Source organism: Benincasa hispida, chromosome 8 (assembly GCF_027475165.1).
Source record: "Benincasa hispida cultivar pf3 chromosome 8, pf3_genome.v1.1, whole genome shotgun sequence".
Classification (NCBI taxonomy): domain Eukaryota; kingdom Viridiplantae; phylum Streptophyta; class Magnoliopsida; order Cucurbitales; family Cucurbitaceae; genus Benincasa; species Benincasa hispida.
Genome location: NC_143485.1, coordinates 37,533,010 through 37,540,426, shown reverse-complemented (window position 1 = coordinate 37,540,426; position 7,417 = coordinate 37,533,010). Strand labels below are relative to the sequence as shown.

Sequence of the window (7,417 nt, the reverse complement as noted above, 5' to 3'; positions counted from 1 at the left end):
AATCCATTGTGTGGGCAGTCGCGTACTAGTCTCTTGAATCTCGCCCATGCGTCATTGAGCGATTCATCATCTTCTTGTTCAAAATTGGTGACCAATTTCCTCCTTCTGGCATTTTCTGTTGGAGAGAAATACTTCTTCATAAACTTCTCCACAACTTACTCCCATGACGTTATCTTTCCTGGTTCGAAAGAGTAAGGCCATTTTCTTGCTTTATCACATAGTGAAAATGGAAATAACGTGAGTCGAACCTCTTTTGGGGAAATATTAGGGAACACAAAAGTGTTGCAAATTTCAATGAAGCTTCGTAGATGGGCGTGTAGATCTTCACCACGCCGTCCTCCGAACTGTGTTGCTATTTGTATCATTTATAACATTACTGGCTTCATCTCAAACCTTGATCAATCCAATGTTGGTCTCATGATTCCTGGGGAGAAATCATACAAGTTTGGTGACGCATAGTCCCAGATTGGTCTATTGAGATCATTTGTCAGTAGGATAGGATTTTCCATCATGTTGTTTTCATTTGCTACTCGTTCCTCAGGTTGTTCAGCCATTTTGTGAACTCTTCTTTCTCGTTTACGTTTGTTTCTCTGCCTTTTACAAAAAGTTCTTTCGATCTTTGGGTCGTACTTGAGTTCAAGGTTATGTCCTTCGCTCATACGATGCTTGCTTCTTCCTTCACAGGTGGAACAACAATACAATAAAGGTCGAAAACTATAAAGATCAAAGAGGTTTGATGTTAGCGCAATCTATACCATAATACCCGACAACGGTGCTAAAAACTTGATGCTTTGATTTATCATGCGATGTAAGGATGTGTGGATGCGATGATCATACAAATTTTCCTAACAAAGCCCAAGTATAAGCCTTCTTAGGGTCCTGATAAGTCCAGGGTCGAACGTAGGGATTACTAAATAGATATGCGACGGACTCTCTGATCCTATTGCGATGGTGATAAAGAAGTAGATGGTGATTTAACTTAGATTTTCTAATGCGATGGAATTAAATGTGGAATGATGAAAGGGTGGTGTTGTAACAAGTATGCGATGAAGGGGTTGAGAAGAGATTTAGCTAGCATTTCTTAAGATTTTGTACAAGTCATGCGATCATGTTATACACAAATATTAAGCACTACATTTCTCAATGCATAATGCCACATTTCCTATTTCTGGGATGCATGCAATGTGTATGGAATGTAGCAGATAGAATTTATTTCTAAGTCTCTACTTTGGCTAATGTGATCTAATTCGACTCTCTCAAGCCTAGATTCTGTCTTTAGACTACTCTCTTAAGTACTCCAAATGATGAATGAAGCATACATAAGACAAGATGATCGCATCAAGTACATAGCTTAAGTTATGCCAGCTAAGTACTTCTCAAACCATTCACAAATTTAGTTACTATGCATGGTGGGGAGAGTGATCATAAATTGAAATGAAGTTTCCATTTTTGCAAACAATGTGTTGAGTACAAAACAATAAATGGTGTAAGAAGTATCAAGCCAGGTAAGCAAAGGTCTTGCTTCCTCTGCCTTTTTACACTGCTCTTTCACTTCAACTCTTTCCTGAATTGTAGAATCTTGCTCTTGTAAGGGTTGGGTGTCTCTCCTTTGTGTTGTTTTCAGCAGTCTCTCGACCTCTCCGAAAATTAATTTCCTCTCAATAATTCCCTTCCCTCGGCTTTGCCTTGCCTCCTCACTTGCTTTCCTTTTTGGTTTGGTAGCATTGGGTATTTATAGACTTCTAAGTAAAGTAGTTCTTCTGACTAATGATTGCGTGGATGGGCAACATTAATTTTCATACCCTGTTGCATCATCTGATAGTCACCAGAAGTTCAATGTATTTACAACGGTATGGTCTTTCAGCAGCCGTCAACTATATTTCTGAATTGACCATTATCAACTTTACGTCCCATCATGTTTTATTATGATGTCGCCTTTATGTAAGGTTTTTACATGATCATCTTTGAGGTACCCTTAGATCGCAAACTCAAACGCGCCATCGCATTGTGCCCTTGGATCGTAAACTCAAGCGCGCCATCGCATTGTACCTGCACAGAATAATGCAATTTTAACTGTTTTTATGCGATGAGCGTTAGCGATCGCAACTTTCTTTTAGTTTGTCGCATTCAATTGTAATATTGCCTATTTTACCATCGCTTTCTCCCATTGTTTTAATAATTTGACTTTAATAACTTGTATTTTTAATAGTTATCAATACACACTCTAAGAGTGACCACTCGTTTGTTAATTAGGTCGCTAATGATGCATATGTAAGTTTTTATTTCGTAATGTAACTTTATTTATATAAAATTATCATTCAATAATTAGTCCTAATTATTGATGTATAGTTAGATGGTCGAGCTGAGAAAAGTCTCCACCTAGGAAGGGTCTGAACCAATATCAAAGGAAGAAATATGTGAGCAGGTGTTGGGCATAGGAGTGGCCCTTGGTAGGACACCAAAGGATAAAAAAATTAAAAAAAATAATAATAATAAATCATTGTCCAGTGCATCCTCATCGAAAGTCATACCTAGTTCAATTTATCTCTCATGAGCTATAAGATCATAACTTTCATATCATCCATCTCAGATTGTGTTATTTCTTCCAGATCGTCCAATCTAGCCAATCTAGCCAATCTAGTCTTTAAGGAACTAGGTATGACCAATTCAACTTTCGTAGTAAATTAATTAGAAGATTGTGTATGTTGTTATCCTGCAGTTATGGTAACAACATAAACGTATAATTATGTAAAGTATAGTTAGTGTTCTTAAGTTGAATTTGAATTTGAGTTTGTAGTTAAATTAAGTGGGGTTTTTAGTTGAGTTATAAGTCCTATATTGAGACTGAGAATAATGTTGAGATGGGGTATATGCTTAATTTCAATTTGTTCAGATTCTTATGTTGGGTTTAAAATTGGTAAAGGGAGTGATTGTCTAATTATGTTGACATTATATCTAACCTTTGGTTTTAAAGTTCAATTTGAGTTTGTGGTTCAAATAAGTGGGGGTAAATATATATATAAGTTTAAGTAAATGTAAATATGTCTTGTTTTGTTTCAATTGTTATGAGTTGGTTGGGTTTAAGTTGGGTTTTAAGTTCTATATTAGGTTTGAAGTTAAAGTGGGTTTTATTTGTTAATGTTCTTATATTGGTTTTAAAGTTGGTATAGGGGTAAATGTAAAATTATGATTAAATTTAAGTTGGGTTTTAAGTTCTATATTGAGTTTGAGATTGAAATATGCAAGTTTGAGTTGGTTTGTTTCAGTTCATTAATTTTCTTAGTTGAATTTTAAATTCTATATTCATTTTGAGATTGGTATATGGTATATTGAGTATTAAACTTATTAAAATTTTTATTTTATAGGTATCTCGAGATTTATGTTGAAGATGCATCTCCTGACAAGCGTATTTAGTTTGTAGATGTTAATGTTATTTTGGATTTAGGAATTGTGGATTAAGGTTGTAGATGCACCTCCCCACAGATAGTTTGTTATCATGTAATGTTATTTTGGATGTTATGGTATATTTTGGATTAAGGAACTATGGATGTTATAGTAACTTTTGAGATTCAAACATGTTTTCTATATATTATTTACTATTGTAGACATTGACTTGATTGGGCAAATTTTATTTTAGTTTGATTGATATTTGTAAGATTCAAATAGGTATGACATTTGAAAAAAAAAAAATTTAAAAAATAAAATAAAAAAAGAAGTTGATTCTGACGGTTAAATATGTAGTCCGGACGATACAAGGGGTCGGGAAAAAGCAATATTTCGTTTTCACCTTTTCCCGACGTTAAGAAACCATCCCCCGATGGTCTCAGGGGTCGGGAAATCCACTAAATCCCAACGATGAAAACGCACCCTTTGCATAAGGCACTTATCCCGATGGTCATAATTTATAAAGACCGTTGGGAGTTAAAACTTTGCCCGACGGTGTAAAGACACCGTCGGGATAATTGAATATCACTTGACGGTGACACTAATTTGTCATCGTTAGGAGTTATTCATTTGTCCCAACGATGTCGTTTCACCGTCGGGTGAAGTTTTAACTCTCGATGACCTTTATAAATTAAGACCGTCAGGGTTCGATCGCTTATCCCGACGGTTTTGTTTAGGTTCGGCAAAAAAGCCCCATCCTCCATTCGTCGAGATATAATTTTTTTCCCTACGACACGACTTTTATACCGATGGAGAAGGTTTTGCCAATGAAACTTTGTCGACAATCAGACCGATGATTATTTGACCGTCAGGAAAGGTTTGGCCGACGACTTTTTTACTAATTTTGACAGTTTGCAATGTCATGAAAGGCCCAAATTATTGTAGTGTTAATATAAATCACATTTATATTAAAATTAATTATATGAATCTAATTCACATAATTAATATTTAATACACATTTAAATACTTATTTCCTCTCAAATAAAATTTATATCATAATGTATCAAATACATTATACTAACTATATCATATATAATTAAATTAAATTAATTATATCATATATAATTAATTCCTTGAATTAATTTGAACAATTTAAGTTAATCCAAAATTAATTATCAATAATCCTAGTTGAGCTTCGAAAAGGACCTTATGGACTTGTAGATTGAAGCTCCAATGACACTTGAATAATTAATTAAAATTTTTTAATTAAATTACTCAACATCCATTAACTGTCGACCACTTCACTAAAGACCAACAGTTGCACTATTCATACTACAAATATATTTTTGTGTCTATTGGATATAACCAGTCAATAGTGCGATGACCTTTCACAAATTGCTCGTAAATATAGCTAGGCCAAAATTACCGTTTTGCTCCTGTAATTATATCTAAGTCCTTAAGTACCATCGATCCCTCTAATGAATAATAAGTCATAGTCCAACTATGACCAAACCCCTCTTGGTTCAAGAGAGAGTGTGGCACCACATTGTTCAAGGCCTAGAATCAGTCTTTAAGGGAGCAATTTATGTACTTACCCCGACGTCGGGGAAGAAGTGAATTTCGTTTTGTGTAGTTATGTTCTCAGCTCCCAATCAAATGAATCCCCAAAATTGTAGGCTTATTGAGTCGGCAATCTGGCCACTCTCACCCATACAAATCAAAGGATCGCCTTCATAAGCAGGAGTTCACAACTCACTCAGGATTCAAGTCATGTCACCTATGGTCATCCTAGTGAAATGTAAGTCTCTATTATGAACGACGTTATATAATGAGATTACTCATTTCGTGGTTCGGTCTTATACAAACTCCTTCGCATAGAATACCCCCGCTCACATGTCTCCACATGAATGATCATGATCAGATCATTTGTAACACTTTACAACAATTGTAAATCTACAGAGCAGACTAGATTCGTAGTGTCACCAGAATAAAGTATCCAACCTTATCCATCTACTACAGACCATTTAGGTTATCGCTTAAATGTGATCCACCTGTATGTCTCTATATACATGTTTAAGCTACAAATGATAACCTTGAATATTAGTTTATTAGTTTATGAGTTTAATGCTACTAAATGTCAAATAAAATGTCTCATATTTTATTAAATAAATAAAATGTTTGTACAATACAATTACAAACTACATGACTCTATGAGATCTAGGGCATCAACCCTAACGAAGATGAAGTATTCGTATCCTCTATAACACTTGTTTAATTTAATTTACACATTAATTAAATAATTATACATTAAATCCAATTTGTTGTATATATATTTAATTATCATAAACATCTTATGTATATGTACAATACCTATCTATTAATTAATTATTTGTGAATCTAATTCATTTGACTTAATTAATTGAATCTTATTCAAATATTACTTTCCAATTTAATTTGAATTATAGATCAAATTCATAATCAATTATATATTGATCACATTTAATATATGGTTTCTTCAAATTAATTTGAACAATTCAAATCATCCTTATTAAATATCCTCTAGTGAGCTAATAAAGGAACTTGGTGAACCTGTAGATCATAAGCTCCAACGATATGAGATTAATTAACTAAACTCATTAACTAAGTTAATCAGTATTCGTTAATTGTGGGTACACTCCACTAAAGATAAAGACCCACAACTGCACTCTTCTCACTACTAATATATTTTTGTGTCCACGGATATAGATCAATAATTGCAAGTTAGTCCTTCACGAGTGTTCGTAATTCCAATTGGGTCAAATATCGGTTTACCATTGGGTTACCTCTAACTCCTTAAGTCCTGATGCTCCTTTAATGAACAACCTATTTATGGTCCAACCAATAAATAGAAACTCTTCTCGGGCTAATGAAAGGGTAGGGCCTTTTATTCAAGTCCTAGATATACTATTTAAGGGAACACCCATCTACTTATCTTTAAGATAGGAATGAGTGAATTTCATCTTGTATTACTATGTTCCCAGCTCCCTACTCGGTCTTTTCCCCAAAATGGTAGGCATATTAGGTCGACGAACTGACAACCCTCACCCATACAAATCAAAGGACAATCCCTCGTGAACTGGAATTCATAATATACTTAGGATTAGAACTAAGTTGCCTATGTCATCCTATTGAAATAGGAACCTAACTAGTTAATAGGGTCAACTATTTCGCGATCCAATCTTATGCAAACTCATTGCATAGGATACTTCCACTTGCATGTCAACTACATGAACGCGTTGGATCATTGCATTTTTATCAAATACAAAATGGGTCGTATCCATAGTGTTACTAGGATAAGGTACCCAACCTTATCCTAATACTACATACCCTTCTGGCTGTATCTTAAATATTGATTCTTGTATGAGTTCAAGACATATAAGGCAGTTTTGGATGTTACTTTATTAGATTTATGGTTATTAAAAAAAAAAAATAGACAAACAACCCAAACAATAACATTTATTGAATTAACATCTATATAACTCTTTATTGACGGTGATTAATTAATAACGTTTACTATCTACAAGTTTTAGGGTATAAAACCTAACAGTGACATGTTTGCGAGATGTTGCAAGATAAAAAAAAAGTAGTTAAAACATTTGTAAAATCAACCTAAATCACTTAAAGCAAGTATAAAATTAAGTTGGGAATATACATTTCAAGTTTGGAAATTTCACCAAGAGGAGAAGAAAATTTGACTTGACTCAATTCAACATAAGAATAAGAGTAGAGACCCAAAAAAATCTATAACAAAAAAAATCATAAAAAGTTAACCACAAATATGAGAGAATGTTCCAGAGTAGTTCAATCTTAGGGCATGACAAAAGAGAAGTTTGGGAGAAGTTAGAGAAAAAGGAGAAAAAAGATGGGAGAGGATATATTTTTTTTTTTTATTTAAATTTAATTTAATGATAATTTCGACCTTTCACATCTAATTTGTTCCATCTCCTGAAAAATGTCTTATTTTTTCCGATTCCCCCGCCATTTTCATATCGTT

At 33.8% G+C, this 7,417-nt stretch overlaps 1 non-coding gene across 1 annotated transcript; it reads left to right on the top strand.

Moving 5' to 3' along the window:
• On the top strand, nt 1-107 carry LOC150034558 (small nucleolar RNA R71). The gene has a single exon (XR_016531646.1). It is a non-coding gene; the product is annotated as a small nucleolar RNA R71 (small nucleolar RNA).
• Nucleotides 108-7,417: the final 7,310 nt, after the last annotated feature.